General features: G+C 41.7%; 1 protein-coding gene across 1 annotated transcript in view; it reads right to left on the reverse strand.

Annotated features, from left to right (window-relative positions):
* Positions 1–21,151, reverse strand: part of LOC122810964 (G-protein coupled receptor 54-like) — a 569,191-nt gene that overhangs the window by 119,076 nt on the left and 428,964 nt on the right. The window lies entirely within an intron of this gene.

Below are 21,151 nucleotides of genomic sequence, written 5' to 3' on the forward strand. Positions count from 1 at the left end.
TCACCCTTTGTCCAATAAGTCCCAAATGTGCACCCGGGAAAAAACTGTGTTGGGGGGCAAGGGCCCAATTAAACCCCCTACATTTTTTTTTTTTTTGGGCCAAAAAAAGAGGGGGGCCCCCTGGGGGAAAAAAAAAAAAAAAAAAAAAAAAAAAAAAGGGGGGGGGGGGGGGTAATGCCAAACTATACGGGTTAGGGTCTGAACAGGGCATTCAAACAAACAAAAATTTGTAAATTCCCCTATGTTCCCACTGAATGCCTGCAACATATGTGGTGCCATCAAATGTGATCCACAGAGGCCATACAATGCCTTCCACATGTGCCCTGTATGGACCGATGCCACTGACACCAGGGAATACCTGTATCATGCTATCAATGCAGGTGCAGGGTCAACCTGCTGACTATAAGTGGGTTCTGCCACACCAGGCCAGTATTGGCATATCGGAAAATAACAGTCTGTGTACACAACATGTGCCAGCCAAACCAGATACACCTGTACATGTCACTGTACATTATTGTGGGACATGCACATCCCAGGCAATGTCCATGTCAAGGACTATCAAACACAGACATGGCATGCATTGCAAAGCTATGGCCATACACAATGGTAATCAGGATGTCAGGACAGTTCATACAATACCCATTTGTGTGGGACATTGCAGACACTACACCCCTGTACCACACTGCACACCATTGTCAGGTGGCGTGATGCCAAGGATTACCCCTCACCCAGCCTTGTACAGCCATCTTGCACAGCCAACCACTACACACCCATGAAGCAATGCACACATGCATGTCAGTACTAGCACCTTGTGTCTGCATGTGGGGTATGATGCTCCCAACCACAGTCACTCCCAGTATAACTCCCACTGGGATACCGACAGATGTCAAACACATTCACATGCCCTAGCCCATAGAACCTCCAGATATCCCCTGTGGAGCATGTAGTGCCTGTGCATTACTGCAGTGTGGCAAACTAAGGGTTTTGGGAGTGTATTTGTGGGCCTGGCAAAGAGTGTCAATGTGAGTCCATTAGAGAGTGTGGTTGTGTTGACAATGATATCCGTTCATGTGGACAGCCATGTGTGCTACACCTAATGTATGTCGACTATATTTCTGTTGCAGATGTCGCACACCAACTCACATATATGTTCCTACAGCACACCAACATGTCAGCTTTGTGGCACATGGAGTAACTGCATGCACTTGTAATAGTAATGACTAGGCAGTCAGGGGTTTGAACCCCTATACTGGTAGATGTGTGACAGATGATGCTTAGGTTTAGTCTCCAAGCCCTTCTCTGATGTACTTTGCCTCTGTCTGTCCCTCCCACACACTCTCTGGTGGATGTGGAGGTGTAGACCTGCTCAGCAGCAGCTTGTGTTTTGTAAGTGATAGTCATAATCAGGTGATGGCCTCTGCACCTATTGCAGTCCTCCTCTAGCTCATTGCATGTGGAACAGCTATGATGATGTTCCCATAGCCATTCGCATGGAAACACAGTGCAATATCTAGGAACATCATGTTGGTGTTTGCCCATGACAGTCGCTGTGAGTGGTACCTGGATCTGGTGTTTGGTAAACGGCATCACAGATGATATCTGGATGTTCCTCAAACAACATACACAGTGGGAAATAGCCTAAAGACAGCAGGGTGATGTGCCAGACATGACTACAGCATGTTAGTGTAGCTATGCTTCATTGAGACAACTGCCTGATTATCAAGTTGTCTGTGGTTATGGCTATTCTGCATGTTTTAAAACTGACAAGATAGTGCTCTGTTTGTGAGGGACCCCCATCTGTAGGGCCATCTGTGGACTGGTCAGTGTGTGGAACCATTTGTTTCCTGTGTTACTCACTGAACACACATCTGTGAACAGCAGGAGCATAGTGTGAGGATTGCAGCCAGTACATGGTGATAGTGATGAGTTACTGCCATCACATCCCTGACTGGACATACGTCACATGAAACAGTTGTATGACAGACACTGTCTGGGGTTGTCAGTGACATAGGTTCATAGGTTCATAGGTTCATACTAGGCTATCTGCCCTAGGGCATTTATAAGCCTAGCCAGAGTGTGTGTGTGTGGCTTTCACCACCCCTTAGGATGAGAATACTATACCCATTAGTTTGCTGTTGCCTCTGTCCAGCAGTGACACAGAGATGATTCAAGGGGTAAACCTACAATCTCCCATCCACTCGTCAAGATTTCTCTTGAACAGAGTCAGTGAGGGCCTCTGCCTCACATGGACTGGGATTCTGTTCCATAGTGTAGGGAGTCTCTGGGTGATGAATCTGTCCCTCCAGCACGTCCTATTTATATCCGTGTTGAGGTTTAAGTCTCTTGCTCTCGTGGCTCTGGTGGATTTGGATTTTTTGAGGTGGAGCATGTCCATTAATTCCGGGTTGGACATGGCCTTGTATGTCAGGCACAGATCACCTCTGAGCAGACCTTATGCGACTGAATAGAGCTGGAGTTTCTTCAGTCGGGCAGCGTATGACATATGTTTGAGCCCCTTTATCCTTTTGGTGAGGAACTTTTGGGGTCTTTCCAACTGCTGCAGGTGTCGGGTAAGGTACATTCCAAATGGGCGTTGTACTCAATCATTGGTCTGATAAGTGAAGAGTACAGGGGTACAATGACCTCTCCTGATCTGGATGTGAATCCCTTCATGATCAGGTGGGCAATGTAGAAGGTCTTCCTAACCACTTTGGCAATGTGAGTGTCAAAAGAGAGGTTACTGTCAACTTGGGTCCCCAGGTCCCTGATAACTTCTTCCGTGATTAATGGATTACCACCTATGTGGTAATTAGGGGTTACCTTGTTTTTCCCAAAGGGTATGACTATACATTTTTTGGCATTTAGCTTAAGGCCATGGCTCTGGCACCAGTTATCCATTTCTATGAGACCTCTCTGGAGGATGTCTGTGTCTAATGGAGTGTCAATTATGGCGCCCAGTTTGCAGTCATCTGCAAATTTTGTCAGCCACAATCCCCCTATGTTTGCCTGCACTTCAGAAAAATAAATGCCAATAATGGGCCACTGTTCATAGCTGCAGTCACAAGTCTACACGTTGTACAGATGTCATGCAGTATATATGCATGTGTTGTGCTCCCTCTGCAAATGTATACCATCTGTTGTGTTGGGTTGATGGTCATATCTATGCACGCTGTTGTAAGTAATCCTGAATGCTGTTGACTATTACTCAGCCATATCTGTGTTTAAACTGCAACACCATAAGCTGTATGGGATTGGAGGTCTCGGCAGATCCTCCTGTCCCACTTCAGCTGGCCATGGCACTGGGCACCAGCACATCTGGGGCCCAGCCTTTGACCTCCACCTCTGTTGGCCCTGCACCGCCTACTGGTGGTACTGCCACTAAAGATGGGGCTTGTCCCCCCTGGGAGCAGGTCCAGACAGGAACATGTCCGCTGTCGTACAGTCCTGGACATGGTGTGCAGGGGGCTCAATAAGGGATTTCAAGGTCAGATACTCCAGCTCAAGAGCAGAGTGTCACATTTACAGGGTGAGGCTGCCCCCTCCTAGACAGCCCCCAGCACTGCCACCTTTGCAGCTGTTTTGGTGCAGTGGTGGCTGCCCATGGCTGGGGACCTCCGTCCCACTGTTTCCATCTGGGGGCTCATGAGCTTGTGAATGCCAAACACCCCTCCTCATCCGAGGTGCATCTCCCCACATGTGTCATATACCGACCCCGTATGCTGTCTTGTCTGTCATCCTATACTACCTATCCTCCACGAGCATACCTACTCTCCTTCCCCCACATACCATTTTCACCCTATGGAAACAAAAGGCCAATCGGTTCTTAGAACAACATTTGCCCCATACATAGTTGTCCTTTTCACACACGTGTCCACTGGACACATGTAACCCTTTTAATATGCATCACAACATACTCCAGTTGTCCTTACCCCTGTCTCTCAGGTGCATGATCCTAGTATGCACATAACTCCTAAATGTTCGAGGTACACGTGATGCAGATGATCCCATTGTACACACAACACTACCGGTCCCTCTATGGTTACCCCATTTACCTTTATCATGATGATGATGTCGCACACAGCACCTTGCAAGAGTACTATAATGATTGGACAGGAACTGTTGTGTTAATGTAAATAACATGCACAGAGTGATGTATATGGCCAATGTACTAATGTTTGCATGTATGACTGACACGTCTGTCTGAGGGAGTTTTGATATTACATAGGACAACACCACTACACAATACAGGTGTTGCTGGTGTTTGCCTTTTCATTCCTTTGTAATGCTTTGTTGTCACATGGGATGTTCCTGATATATCTATCTATATGTATGTATCTATATGCTGGACATAAACACTCACACATACATCTACATGATGGAATAAATTTTCTATACTGTTGAATGACTGTGCTGGATGATATGTTTGTGATAAAGTTCGATGTCTGTATATCTGCCATGGCTGAGTGGTAAATCACAATAGCTGTGTGTACAGGGTCCTGGTTTCGAGCCTTGTAGAGGCCGTTAATTTTGTTGCTGGGCAGAACAAGGCCCATTGAATATGGTGTGATTAAGGCACATTAAACCAGTTGTGAGCGAGTGTGCATTGGTTTGCATGGTGCTAAGCAATGCTATCCTCTGGTTACAGTTTCTTACACTCAGTTAGCCTCTACATTGCTTTACCAGTGTAATACTCACATACTGGCGGCCAAACAGGCTTACACCCGCTTGCTCCTGCACTTACAAATGTACTGCATTTGGTGTTTGCATCTGACATTCACACCCCTGCGTGGGAGTGAGGACTACGATATTACCTTGTGATGCCTATTACATCAGATTACATGCCTACAGTATTGGAAATGGCTGCCCATTAGGCGACAGCATGCCGTTTGACTGTACAGAATCTGTGGCCTCTCCAGAGTTTGATTCATATCATTGGTGTGTTCCTCTTACAATCTGCACCCGTCTGGCTAATACATGGAAACTGACACTCTTCAATACAAACAAGTAATTGGGTTTTGGAACCCACATCCTTCAGCCGAGTCATGCTACTGCATACCTAATATTCTATCATCTTTCTAAGGTTGCTCATAGGTTCATAGGTTGGTACTAGGCTATCGGCCCTAGGGCCTATGCAAGCCTATCCATAACAATTCCCTGGATATTTCTTCCCACAATATTTATCTCTCTGGACCCCTGTCTAGCAGGGTGACCGACATGATCCCCGGGATGAATTTCCTATCTCCCATCCAATCATCAAGGTTCCTTTTGAAGAGGGCCAATGAGGCGCTCTGCTTGACATGTATGGGCAGTCTATTCCAGAGTATGAGGAGTCTCTGGGTCAGGAACCTATCCCTCCAGCATGTTTTGTTCATTGTGATGGCAAGGTTTAGATCCCTGGAGCATGTGGCTCTGAGGGATTGGGATTTCTTTAACTGGAGCATGTCCAACAGCTCAGGGTTTAACATGGTCTTGTATGTTAAGCAGAGATTGCCTCTGAGTAGATGATATGCCACAGAGTATAGCTGCAGTTTTTTTAGATGGTCAGCATATGGCATCTGCTTTAGGCCTGTGATTCTTTTAGTGAGGTATTTCTGTGGCCTTTCCAGCTGTTGCAGATGTCTTGTGAAGTACATACCAAATGGGGCATTATACTCTATAATGGGTCTAATAAGGGATGAGTACAGTGGGACAATGACCTCCTTTTTTTGACCTCCTTTTTTCTGGATGAAAAGCCCTTAGTGATGAGGTGTGCCACATTGAAGGATTTCCTGACTGTTATGGCGATGTGGTTATCGAAAGTGAGACCACTGTCCACCTTTGTCCCTAAGTCTCTCATCACACTTTCGATGTTTAGTGTCCTGCCACCTATGTGGTAATTCATGGGTACATATTTTTTTCCAAAGGGGATAACTATACATTTCTTGGCATTAAGCTTGAGCCCATGGCTCTGGCACCAGGCATCTGTTTCTGTAAGGCCCTTTTGTAGAATATCCACATCATTTGGGGATTCAATAATGGCTCCCAGTTTGCAGTCATCTGCAAACTTTGTTAGCCAGAGTCCCTTAGTGTTGGCCTGTACTTCAGAGAAGTAGATGTCAAACAAGAGTGGTCCCAGGACTGAACCCTGAGGTACTCCACCTGTCACTAGTCTGGAGCTGGATTTGCAGTTGACTACTTTTAAAGTCTGGGTTCTGTCAGTAAGCCAGTTGGCAACCCATCGAGTGACGTAGGGATTTATTTTTTATTTTATTTATTTATTTTACATTTGTTGACTGGGATAGTCCGACTGGATGCATGTCCATTTTCAGCGCAGGCCCAGGGAGAAAAGCTCCAAGGGTAAGCAGATACAGCATTACATAATACCAGCATTACATATTACAAACAGACTATTTACAGAGATTACATAAGTAAGCAAGTTAAACAAGTTCCACGGGTTACAGTTAATCTTGAGCACAAGTCAGGATTAAATTAAATTACACAGTAAACTGGTTAACAGATTTTTACACATTCTAGATAGAGTTAGGCAGGCTTGATACATTGACATAGCCAGTTCAGTGACAAATGTTGTTTGAGTCTAGTTTTAAATTGACCTAAGGTGGAAAGTAAGGTAATATCAGCTGGAAGAGAGTTCCAGGATCTACTTACAGAGTTTGCAAAGAGAGAATCACCGGCTGTGTTATTAATTTTGCTAGTCTGAATTAGTAGTTTGTTAGAGAATCGAAGCGGTCTAGAATTGTTATAGGGGGTGATAATATTTTTAAGTGCAGGAGTATTGTCCGGATTATAGAGGATTTTATAGGCCATAACCAGTTGGTTATACTGGATTAGGCTGGGTAGTTCAAGCCACTCGAGCTGATTTAGATTGATGCAATGATGTGTCCTAAAAGGCAGCCCAGTGGCAAACCTGGCAATGTGGTTGTAGCAAATTGAGAGTTTGTTAAGGACAGTCTTGTTTAAATTCGAGAGTAGAGGGGATGCATACAGAAGGGTTGAAAGAAGGTGAGAGCGAGCTATGGCAATTTTAGCTGGAGAGGTTAGGAAGGCTTTTATTCTGTAACGTGACCCTAGTTTTTTATTGATGGTTTTGATAGTTTGGTTAACATGTAGGTCAAATTTTAGATTATTGTCTATGATGACACCTAATAGTTTTGTAGATGGGTCAGGTCAGATTATTGTGCCATCATTTGATTTTATGGTAAAGGTGAAAGCGGTAGACCTACGTGTTGGTGAAAATAACAGCATTTTAGTTTTTTTGGGATTTAGGATCAGACGATGTTCAGAAAGCCAGTTTTCTATTGTATTAAAGGTGGTCTGGGTAGCTGACCATAACTCTACTGGAGATGTGGCTGAGCAAATCAGAGTAGAGTCATCAGCATATTGGATACAGCTGACTTTTGGGATGACAGTATAAAGGTCGTTAATGAAGATGGAGAACAGCAAGGGCTCAAATGATTAGTATTGGTACAGTGTTTTCGAAAAAATGTAATCCAGGGAGGTACATCTCAAGTCATTCACTCCAGCATGGACAATGACAGAGTCATATTTGTACTTGTTGTGGAGTGACTTGAGTGCATGCGTTATGTGGACTATGTGCTTTCTGTCCCTATCAGACCTCTCATATGATTGGGGAAATATACAAACTGAATCAGGGACACGGCATAACAACATCAGGGTCACATTTAAATTATTGGTGCTATTACCCTGACACATTGACAGACTCAGAGCATATGAATTCATACACATTTTCTGAGGTAAATGATGTTTATAACTCTTAATTGTTGTCATTATTCATTACATGTAATTCACCACCTTTCCTCCAAATGTCACTAGTTTTAGGAGGGATTAAGTGGGGCAGAGTTAGAAACCGAGTTGAAATCTGGGATGCCCCTGTAAATCGGGGAAAGTTCAAAGGTATGGCCCCTATTTGTTCCCCCAATGGTTTATGTCCTGACCAGTGGATGTACTCTTAGGGGTTGAGAGGTATGGGCGTCAGCTATGCTCATTTCAGAATATTACTTACATCCCCGGGGTGGTCCTAATATGACTGTGCCAGCCCACACCTGCACGCCTAGGCCCATAATTGCATACCCATAGTTCCCCCACCTGCCACTCCTCTACAGCACTCATCCTTACTGTGGGTGCAGGTGGGGTATAAACACACCACTACACATTGCCCACTCTCCCCGTGTTGAGACACATGTCGTATGTGTCTATGGGTGCCTGCATATGTATATATTTATATGTGGGTATATATCTGTATTCTGTCTCTGTATATATACATTTGTACTACGGACAGGGAGAGGCTTATTTCTATGTCACTATGGGTAGATATACACACACATACCTCTACATATATACGTCTACACCTGGTTATTCCGTTCCTTGCCATATAGATTACACTTTGCTGCAGTGGGACTCATAGTGGGTGTGGCTGCTCATTGGGTGATGCCTCTGCCCAATAAACACATTTGCTTACATCCCTAGGGCTGTCCATATAGGCCCACATCAGCCAACATCTGCACACCTAGACCCATAGGTAGCTACCTATAGTTCCCCCACCCACACCTCCTCAACAGTGCCCATCCTTACCCTGGGTCCTGGTCTGTTCTGGACACACCACTACACGCTGCCCACTCTCCACTTCATGGGACCCATTTCATAAAATTGTCTCGACTCATGGGTCATCAGGGTTTCATACCCTTGTATTCCAAGTATGTATACACCCCAGCCAGAATGTTTGGTCTATCACCTTCTTTTGGTCTTGGCAGTTTTTGGGGTGTCCCACAAAGAACGCTCCAGTCTGTGTTCCAAGATTAGAATTCATGGGTGCACTGTGTACCCCCCCAGTTGTATCCTGCCTGTGGTCTGGGGAGCAGTGGACTCTTTACATTGTTTGATGTATGTTTCCCGTGTCCGGCTGGGTGGGGGTGGAAGGTCATGCTACGTGTTTCATGTTTCTTGCTTGGGCTCCTCACTTCCATTGGCATAGCCTGCGAACATATGTCATTCTTGTGTGCTGTTTCCTATCATAGCTATATATCTGTGTATATCTACGCACAAACACACATACACACATGAATATATTTCAATAAAAACTATCTTATGATGAACTTAGGTGGAAAAACAAAATTTTAGAAGGTATATAATTATTTATTTCACAGTGTAAGGGTATATGAAAAGCATATTGTATACTAAAGGAAGTTTAATTAACATGATAGTGATAAATGTTATAAAGAATAGAACTATTGCATGTAGGTACAGAGTATAATATGTTAATCAGCTTACACAACATGAATTTAATTCAGTTTTTAAAGTATTTTAAAGTAATTTTAAGTATTTCAAATTTTAAAACAATATATATATATTATGAATGGCATATAATAAGGGAATCGAGCACTGTGCACTTTAAGAAGCTGACGAACTATTGAATTAATTTAATCACATGACTTTTTATGAGTTGTTAATTGTTGAATTGATATGCATATAAAAAGAGTAAGATACATTGTGTAGTGGTTCTGATGAAATCTACGTGGTAGATGAAAGCGCTCAACCACATTCTGTGTTGCATGTGATTTTATTGTGAATTAAAGAGAGAAAAAGTTTTTACAGCTTCGTGCCAGTGCAGTGTTTTATACTGGGACTTGATTCTGCCTCTACGGGGGCTTGTTTTCATTATTTGTTGGCGAGACCAGTGCTTCATATATAGTTACTAGACACATACACACACACACACACACACACACACACACACACACACACACATATATATATATATATATATATATATATATATATATATATATATATATATATATATATATATATATATATCTATATAGCTGTATATATATATATATGTATATATATATATATATATATATATATATATATATATGTGTATATATATATATATATATATATATGTATGTATATATATTTATATATATATATATATATATATATATATATATATATATATATATATATATATATATATATATTCATATATATATATACATATATTCATATATATATATATATATATATATATATATATATATATATATATATGTGTGTGTGTGTGTGTCTGTAAAGCAATACATACCCAGCACAAACGCACTTACACATGGTTACTGGTGTTTATATATGCTTGACCTGCTTACTAGTGCCTTATTCATTATGACACTGACACTTCACTCCAGTTAACTTTTAATTGATATTTTGCAGATTATACAGCAGGCAGATGTCGCAATATGTTTATGTACGGCTTACTGATGGTAAATTGTATGTGATACAGTGGGATTCGGTAAGGGAATGTCTGTTCGTTAGGGGGTTGCTCTAACCAATACACTATTGCTGTGCTGCTTCATTTGCTTCTATACCCATATACCCATGTCTCCTGGTTCCTCAAACACATACCCCAACAACTCCCTAACACTGCTGTCATCCATTCTCCAGTCGGATTCGCGGTGTATCCACACCCCTACACATTGGCCACTCCCTACTCCTATAGACCCATCCCATCGGTTAACTCACTCCACATATCCTCAGAACTCCTATACGTTTAGTCCACAAACATTGATGACATGAGCAACCAAAAGAATACTATTCGCAATTTTGGGTAGTCCCACATGGGACACTCATGTGTTTATTTCAAGATTACACTCTATACTTCATTACATCCTTACTCCCATTAACATGACACTACAATAAATTAATATGTATGACTATGTGGTAATGCACACGTTACACATGAGAGCCTAATTATGTACGTGTTAAGTGTATTTCTTTTACAAATAGACCGGCTTAGTAATTGGCATTGCTGTAGCAGGCAGATCACAGGAATGATTCCATGTGTGGGAAAGTCCTCACATTTGATTATTTTCAGCACAGCACTGACTTCGGACATTGTACACACTTCTGCGTTTTAGCAGTTTTGTCCCGTCCCTCTTCTACACAACCTATTATTCTATCTACTGTCGAGGTTTGTAAGGGCACATTTATGTTATTATGTCTGCAAATGGAATGAATGCGTTACAGAGAATGTACTTCTACATATTGATGTCTGCATGTGTGTTTGCATATATACCTATAACGAACTCGCTGACCTCCACGGGGCGGTCCAATTAGAACCAGCCCATCCAACCCAGGCACGGCTGGCTCCATAATTTCATACCCATAGTTCCTCCACCCCACCTGTGTTCAAAATACATGCATACCATCCATTGTCCACTTGTTGTTGCAGCCATGACACACCTCCACACATTGCCCTTTCCAGAGCATTAGGGGCTCTACATGTATGTTGTCCCAACCCATGTATTCTCAGGCTCTCCCACCATTCAGTCCTTGAACATACCTGCCCTTACTTGTGTAATGGTCGGAAGGCCAAATGGTCTATCAATTTTTGGGTAGTCCCAGCAGGGACTACCCTCTGTGTGTAAAGTAGACTTAGCAAATCAACAATATTACTCCCACTGGTAATATCCTGCCTGTGGTGTGAGTAGCAGTGCTTTGCTCACTCCTGCCCAGCTGGATATGACATACTCTGACAGCACTATATAATACTGGGGTTGCTGTTGATTCCCTTCTCATATATATTATATATCTGTATATACTTATATACATTTCATATGCTGGGCACTGCTTAGACCCACGCAAGTGCACTCAGACTTGCTTACTGGCACTTACATGTTTTATTGCTGCTTATTTGTGCTTACACCTGGTTACTAGTACCTTATTCATTATGACTGTGCCACTTTGCTTGAATTATATTTAAGTTAAATATCTCATGCGATACTCTTATGTCAATTTTATGGCAAAACGACATTCATTCCACATGGAAAATGATATGTGCTATTGTTGGGCTTGAACAGTGAATGCCTGTTTGATAGGTGGATGCTCTAAACACTACACGATTGACACTTACGTTGATTCCGCATGTTTTTCTCTGTTTGAATGAATATGATATGTAAGCTATGCTCGGCAGAGGGCAGCAACACACAAACATGCTGCTCTTTGCTTACACCTTCAATATTGCTGCAATTCGAATGTATAATAGGGACACGGGGACAGGGAATCTAATTGTGACAGTTCTAGGGTTCTAGGGACTGGGCTCTACATTCCACTACGTGCTTGTGTGTTTACTACTTAGATTTTATTTCACTGTTCGTGGGCACTCTTGTATGCTTAGCATACATTTCGGTATCCACGGACACTGACTTACTGACTTGCTATTAGGGGCGGGCTCTACTATTAGGTATAGTACGTTTTGCAAGTGTCGGGGCATGTTTACACCTCCATAGAGCACTTGTATACGCCCCCTGCACTCGCACATGTTTCCTGTGCACGTCGAGGGTGCGGCGGCACGCCCTCATACATATTCATATGGCACTGCTGCCCCATCTGTAGTTTGGATGCTCGGCGCAAGGCTAAAACCGTCCTTGCGCCAAGCTTCTTGAATCCCGGGGTTAGTGTACAATGCAATATGCTGTGCTTTTGTGTAACAAAACTGAAGCTAATAATTATAACCCTTTTAACTTCTGTTTATAGAGCTAACAGAAAGGAACCAATCAAACTAGAAAATGACAAGCGTTTTTATGTGATATATACAGACTGACTGAAAAGGATGCATCTTTATGCAAGAAATTACCTTTTTCTTACTTTCTTCTTGACATTTTCATTATGATTTTTCACAAGCTTGTTTTGCAGAAAAAATGAATAGGATTCAGAAATGGTTAGTGCAATGTTTTAGGCAAAATTGTGTGGTGAGTGGTGACAGACAGAGTGGAACTGATTCAGAGACAAATGTAAGGACTTCATTCAACCTGGTAAATATGCTTATGACCGTATAGTAATATGGAAATGAGCAACATAATGTTAATGAGCCCAATAATTAATAATAATGAGTGTGAACAACATGTGGGAGTAATTCAGAAACTTATAAAAAATTGCATTATGAAATGTGGCTGTTAGGAAGCTTGTACACCAATGGAAAAGTATATATGGTTCCCATTTTCCTGACATTTTAGGAGCCATTAATTCCACCACATACCCATAAATGATCTGTCTGGCCGCATGGCTACCAGTTCATTAGCCAGAAGTGTTTCTTTTAAATCAACTGCCAGGTGGTGTGCAATGCACAAGCCGTCACATAAACTGCGTCTGTCTGCCATCTAGATAGTTGTCTTAACACCTACATCTAGAATATGCCAGATATATACCAGTGGCTCATGTGAGTGACTTCACATTAGGACATAATAATGATGATGCCAGATATGCCCTGGAGCCATGGTTTATTACACTGAAACACAGCCACAAAACATTTCTGAGATGCAATACAAAATCTACACTCTAACAGATTTGCAACATCACAGACAGTGGGTACAAACTGATGGAAGCCCACTTCCACTGCCTAGATTCCTCCAGTTGTGCAGAATTGTGTAGACAGCAAATATCTTGTTCCAGGTTTTTGGAATATACTACAGAGAGCTACAGCAGGAGACTGCTATCAGATAACCAGACAGACAGAAGCCAGTGGCAAAAAAGGTGTTTACCGAGAGGCCATTTGAGGAACCAGCTACATGAGAAGAACATGTGAGGCAGACTTGGGTGAAATATGCTTCAACACTGGCAAAGAGGTAACATCTGGTTCACAACTATGACCCAGATTAGACACAATAAATATTAAAATTGATACCTGTAATATTACATCCAGACGATGCTGTACAGTGAATTTACTGACCACTCTGTGAATCAGGCATTATCTACATATATGTAACACAACAGTGAGTGTGGGGCACACTTGTCATCATATGCACATGTGTGGAGGGGCACAGTGACAGGGATCAGCAGTGGTCACATCACTGGAAAGGAGGAACTAAAAATGTGTAAAGAATTCAGTATGGGTTCCATGAAACACATCTCCTGTAGATGTGGTTGCACTGCACGCATGTGCCTATCCCAGGAGGGAATGATGCGTACTATCAGCATCTGCAGCCACAACTGCATCCCATCTAAGAAATGAAACCATCAAGAATACCTGTCGGCCACAATTCAGGTGACCACAAACTGACTGCCTGGCAATGCCACATGCCTGATACACACATAGGCTACATCTTTGTACTAGATATGCCATGTTGCACCAGGCTCACCACCAGTGGGTGATGTGCAATATGTGAACTTAATGCACCAGTCATACCTCTCAACTGTACAGATTTTCACGTCCAAATTTTTGCCTCATATTTTTGGTCCACTTTTCATAAAATTGTGTTTTTTCTGGTAAATTAGTGGCAAATCATTCCACTATCCCCCACCTATGTGCCAGCAGTGGTAAATGACATTACTGCAGAAAAATGGTTCATGAGTGGAGAGCTAGTGGCCAGCAATACTATGGATCTAACTCGCTGACTGAAGAGGATGTCACAATAGACGTTGCCCAATGGATTTTCAGGGTAGTCATGTGGGCACAGGTGGATGCCACCACCTCCATGACTGAAGTGATAGATGTACTGCACAACCTGTATACAAACGTGCATAAGGGCTGCACACAATTGAATGGTATGTTGAATATGCACATGGGTACATCTACTGCCTCCATGGGGTCATCTGCCTGTTTACATCAGTATGATCACTGTCCTCATGGCTGCCACTCATGTACCTCCTGTGTGGGTACACCTCACAAGGCAGGTGCATCATACCTCTCAACCTGTTAGAGCAAGAAATCTGTACAAAGCCATATATAAAAGTGGAACAAAAGTTCAAAAATAGGGACACTTTTTAAATATTGCTCTTGCAAACTTAGAAAGTTGATAGAATAACAGGTTTTTCATTAGCATGAATTTTCTGAAGGGTATGAAGTCTGAAACTCAAATTCATGTCATTAGTTTCTTACTTCAATGTCTTTATGGGGCTATCAGGCATCCCCACAGTCTCTTGAGAGGTGGGGACAGGATCAACAGGCAACAAAGCTGTGTCACTGCATATATGTAGCATTGCACACTCCACAGTTGCCATTACTGACAGTGGCATTGTGCATCAGACTGTGTTAGTGTTAGGTTGCCATCATTGTCCATGTCCAATGCAGCACTGGCATCAAGCATGCCAGATTCCACAGAGTATGTTCCCGTACCTGTAGCAGGTATATAGCATACAGATAAACACTCATGTGTAATAGTGCTGATACGCGACAATCCCACTTCCTGATGCTGCAAAAAACAGTTCCAGTAGCAATTTTGCACAGTAGATAAGCAAGCATAACTTGTGCACTATTCATAAAAGAAAATATTTCAATCCATAGCTAATTCACCATGGAAAAAACACACTGCTCTTTCAAATGCTAAGTGGGTTCCAGTACAGGCTAGATCAAATCTTCTTTTTGTTCCTTACTATTCGAAATACTCAAAATTGATATCCCTTCCCTTCTCTCTTCCAAACTTTTTACTGCCTCTCAAACATGTAACCTAAATAGCCAAGCCAGATTGGGTCCCTCCCTACAAACTCCTTCTGTCAGTCTGCACTCTGCTTGCCATCACTTCTCTGTACTGTCTCACAAACTATGGCAGTCTCTTCCTCCTGATTTAACTCCTCACACAAAGTACTCCCTGTCAGGACACAGTTTAAGCAATATTTAGTAAAACAATTTGAATGCAATTGTCCATCTAAAGGACATGTCATGTAAACCGATATGTCCAGCTAGTAGTACATTTACCTTCCTTATATCTGATACACCTGATAAAGTGACTCGTCCTAAACTGTGATTCAGCTTACCTCACTATTACTGCTCTAAACCTATTATACATATACTCTAATCCCCCCTTTCAGCTTACTGGCCTCTATTAGGTTTCCTAACCTAGAAGCTACTATCCATATGTCCACCATTTTTACTTCTCCTGCTTTAATTCTGTTCTACCTTTTCTATTCCAATTATGTAACTGCACATTTATTTGATTTGTTAGAACTGATATGTATGTATTATTTGTCAAATTGTCTATGCTTTCTCATAAATGTAAACCATTGTTATTTGTATACCATACATTGTTTTGTTGCATTATGATATAACTCAGGCTGAGACTATAATTGGTCATTGTTTGATTGGTGTTCTACACTGGTAAACAAATTAAAAATAAATAAATAAATAAATAATACAATTGCCTTTATGCCTGCATCCCAGATATGCCTGCACAGGTGATGTGGCAGTGTTGACCATCCCTAAGCTCATAGCACTGGTCTGCCTCAGAAACAAGTTAATGACAGAAAGAAATATCAAGCTGGTGCAGCCTAAACAGAGCCATGGGATGGCCCATCCAATTCAGTTCATACATGCAGACCGCAGCTAGGTATTGGCATCCTTTCAATTGCCCAAAATAGGGAACCAGGAACTCCTCCACCTCCACCCATGACCATTCTTTCCTGTGGAATGGAGTGCATACTTTTGTGCAAGAATGCAGGATAATATTGGTGACCCTGCTACAGACCTGATGGGCTGCCTGGATGTGGCCACCAACTGCAATAACATCTACAACATGCTGACATCATATAATGTTCTGAGAAGACCTGGTTAGTCTTGCCTGCATTCAAAATCTACCATTTTCTCTCTTGGAAGATTTGCAGTAGGACATCAGTCTCTGCCCTTGAAAATGTCTACAGCTGTTTCTCTCTTGGAAGATTTGCAGTAGACCATCAGTCTCTGCCCTTGAAAATGTCTACAGCTGTTTCTCTCTTGGAAGATTTGCAGTAGGACATCAGTCTCTGCCCTTGAAAATGTCTACAGCTGTTTCTCTCTTGGAAGATTTGTAGTAGGACATCAGTCTCTGCCCTTGAAAATGTCTACAGCTGTTTCTCTCTTGGAAGATTTGCAGTAGGACATCAGTCTCTGCCCTTGAAAATGTCTACAGCTGTTTCTCTCTTGGAAGATTTGCAGTAGGACATCAGTCTCTGCCCATGAAAATATCTACAGCTGTTTCTCTCTTGGACGATTTGCAGTAAGACATCAGTCTCTGCCCTTGAAAATGTCTACAGCTGTTTCTCTGTTGGACGATTTGCAGTAGGACATCAGTCTCTGCCCTTGAAAATGTCTGCAGCTGTTTCTCTCTTGGAAGATTTGCAGTAGGACATCAGTGTCTGCCCTTGAAAATGTCTACAGCTGTTTCTCTCTTGGAAGATTTGCAGTAGGACATCAGTGTCTGCCCTTGAAAATGTCTACAGCTGTTTCTCTCTTGGAAGATTTGCAGTAGGACATCAGTCTCTGTCCTTGAAAATGTCTACAGCTGTTTCTCTTGGAAGATTTGCAGTAGGACATCAGTGTCTGCCCTTGAAAATGTCTACAGCTGTTTCTCTCTTGGAAGATTTGCAGTAGGGCATCAGTCTCTGCCCTTGAAAATGTCTACAGCTGTTTCTCTCTTGGAAGATTTGCAGTAGGACATCAGTCTCTGTCCTTGAAAATGTCTACAGCTGTTTCTCTCTTGGAAGATTTGCAGTAGGACATCAGTGTCTGCCCTTGAAAATGTCTACAGCTGTTTCTCTCTTGGAAGATTTGCAGTAGGACATCAGTCTCTGTCCTTGAAAATGTCTACAGCTGTTTCTCTCTTGAAGATTTGCAGTAGGACATCAGTGTCTGCCCTTGAAAATGTCTACAGCTGTTTCTCTCTTGGAAGATTTGCAGTAGGACATCAGTCTCTGTCCTTGAAAATGTCTACAGCTGTTTCTCTCTTGGAAGATTTGCAGTAGGACATCAGTCTCTGCCCTTGAAAATGTCTACAGCTGTTTCTCTCTTGGAAGATTTGCAGTAGGACATCAGTCTCTGCCCTTGAAAATGTCTACAGCTGTTTCTCTCTTGGAAGATTTGCAGTAGGACATCAGTCTCTGCCCTTGAAAATGTCTACAGCTGTTTCTCTCTTGGAAGATTTGCAGTAGGACATCAGTCTCTGCCTTTGAAAATGTCTACAGCTGTTTCTCTCTTGGAAGATTTGCAGTAGGACATCAGTCTCTGCCCTTGAAAATGTCTACAGCTGTTTCCACTCTTTAAGCACCGTGTACATATCCATACATACGGGCGTACCCCTGTGGTTAAGCACCCATGTGGCAGCTGCAGCACCATAAGATACCACACTTAACATACTCCCTTATCACAACACTTTCCTACAGTGATCAAATGACAGCAGCTTGTGGAGCAACTGTGTTGTGATTTGTACTCTGTCAGTTACCTTATTCCAATGAAGCACAGCTATCATGTACTTCAAATATTCACCCATACAACAACAGCAACCCTGTATCAGTTATCCAGTGTCTCTCTCCCACTCCCCATCTACTATGTACCATATTTGATCCATGAATGCAGAGTTTGTGCATTGCAATACATTCTTCTTCATCTGAAATGCCTACCAAAGAATATCCTCTAGCTCCCACAGCCCCTCAGCTATACATCTGGAGGGATACTGATGCCTACATCTTTTCATAATGTTCATAAGTAAGTACTAGGCTAGCTGGCCTTGTGGGCCATTTTAAGCTTAGTTAATTTTCCTCAGTGAGAATCAAACCCTGTGCCCCTTGTCTGGGAAGTAAACACATTAGCCATTAACCCAACCTACATTCTCTCATTCATTACTTCAGCCTTCCCTGTGCTCTCACCCCCCCCCCCATCAGAAGATTACTGTGGAGCAATTCCCCACAGGAAAAAATCATACAGTTATCTAGTCACTGATGCTACCTGAAAATGCACTTTCCACAGCAGGTGTTAAACACTTGTGTGCTGTAGCTGAATTTACTTATTTACTGCAGATATCCATCACAAACCTCTCTGTGCTCCCCAACACACTAACAAGTTGTGGAACAACCCTCATGAAAAAAATGCAGTTATCCAGTCATTCACTCCACCTGCCAATGGCCCGTGTATCCGTATCAAAGGAAATGTAGAACAATTCTTCATTCTGTAAACCAATATAAATGGTTCCTTCAGGATCCACTTGCTATCAACACAATGGTGGCGGCGGCTGCTTATATTGTGCAGTTTTGAGGTGTGCAGAGTAGCAATTATGCCATTGAGGCAATCAGGGGGAAATGCCTCTGAACTGCACATATAGCACAATGCATAATAAACCACGAACCAGGAAAAGACGAATTTATAAAACCAAAAAAAAAAGAGATCCACAAATTTTCAGCAGGAACAAAGCTTTTAATATAAAACTTTAAGCCAAAGGTAAAAACAGTTCCGCTGGATAAGCGCTTTTGTCTTGTTAAATCCAAGTCTTCTTCAGATAATTAAAACGTTCAACAAAAAATATTTAAATCCCCCTCCATTTACTATGTCATCTTGTTACCAAGCAATCACAGACAATGTTACACTCACACCCTTCACTATAGCTTTCCCTATAGGTTTGCCATGGTTTACATGAACAATTCGTTTAAGATGTACATAGTAAAACACACTTACACCCTCCACTATACTTGTTCTTTGGCATCCTATGACCATATTACCTTAAACATCATGATTTATCTTGCTAAAGATTTTAATCTTAAAACACTACAGATGGATACATGCTCATTCAGTCCTGGGTAGCTAGTCACATTTAGCTGTACCTGCCAATATAGTTCTTTATTTTCTAACAAAATTGCCCAAGGTCCACCCCATCATGCCTTTTGACTTGTTCCAAGATGGGGAATTTAAACCAAAAACTAGGGAGCCTTCTGCATTGTCTTGTAAATGTTTTACTGCTTTATGTCTTCCAGCAGCTTCAAAGATCTGAGGGCAGCTTCTAGCAATGGGGTTATAGCTTGGAAACTAAAGTCAGATGACAATAAGTGATGTCATCCTCCAAGCTAGCCCAGTGAAAGTTTTTGAGATATTAATTTAAGAACTCTTTGAGAGAGACAGAGTATTCCGTATTTGTCTTTAACCTGACATCAGCTGGAAAACCCATTCACCACACTTGCCTTGCTCTGTAAGTAAGTTAACTAGGGTACAGTAATTTCTTTTAGATATAGTCAGGAATATAGCTGAGATTGGATTTCAGATACACCTCCTTCGTTCAATGAATTTAAAAATGTTATGAATATAATGTGTCATATGGAAATAAGCACAATTAGAATGAGAACAACTAGAAAAACATCACATTTTATTGTATGGGATAATTTACAAAATTTGTTTAAAAAATTCTAATTTCAATAGCACAGTATTTTAGTTTAATTAATTGATCTGATTGTAGTGGATGTCTTTGTAAATACTTTAGTTGTTTTGTTGAATATTATAATAATACCTATTTTTAATTATTTGTATAAAATTGTTATGATATTTCTCTTATATGTTAAAACAATAAACTTGTTTTGAAAAAAAAGGAATATAGCTGAGCTTAATTTAGATGTTTTCCTTTATTTGTGACTGTCCTGCAATGTTGTTTTAAATATTTCCTGTGATTTTTAACTCTGATGTAATTGTGATTATTTACTGAGTATTTTCTTGTTTTTTATTATTTATTATTAAATATATTTAAACCTATCATTGTGGCTGATATTTGTGAGACATATTTAAGTTCTGAGAGTACTTGCATATTTATCTGGTGACACTGTGGGCCACTCTTAATAGTGATAGTAACATCTAAGAGTAAGAGTGGACATCCTTTGTTAAGGGCTTAAAAGTAGCTGACAAGGAGGTTCTGGTGGCAGTAATAACTACCTTATAGTCTGGGCAGAAGGGGGTATAGCTAGTAAACCTGCGCCCACCTTTCCCAGGTGTGTGTGTGTGTGTGTGTGTGTGTGTGTGTGTGTGTGTGTGTGTGTGTGTGTGTGTGTGTGTGTGTGTGTGTGTGTGTGTGTGTGTAAATCAAACCTCAAAGAGTATGTGTGTCAGCTACTTGGGCAGGGACATGAAGCACTGGTTGGACAGAGAGGGTGCTAGAGACCTTGGCTTGGTCACTCAGCTGAGATCTCAATTCTATAGCTGCGCCAGTGGGGAGTCTTATTAGGGATATGGAGAAGGAGAGAGAAACCAGCCCTAGACTGACTGCGATCTCTGTGTGCTCTTAAGGGAAACTGCACTTGATGCAGAAAGCTGCATCTAGAAATATTGTGTGTGTACTTGTCATACTCTCAGTATGTACATCCCTCTCTGTTGCCAATAGTGAGGATTGAGGCCCCTTGATTACTGGACCAATGGTGGGGT

The sequence above is a fragment of the Protopterus annectens genome, chromosome 9.part0, assembly GCF_019279795.1.
Source record: "Protopterus annectens isolate FY-2018-M chromosome 9.part0, PAN1.0, whole genome shotgun sequence".
Taxonomy (NCBI): Eukaryota; Metazoa; Chordata; order Ceratodontiformes; family Protopteridae; genus Protopterus; species Protopterus annectens.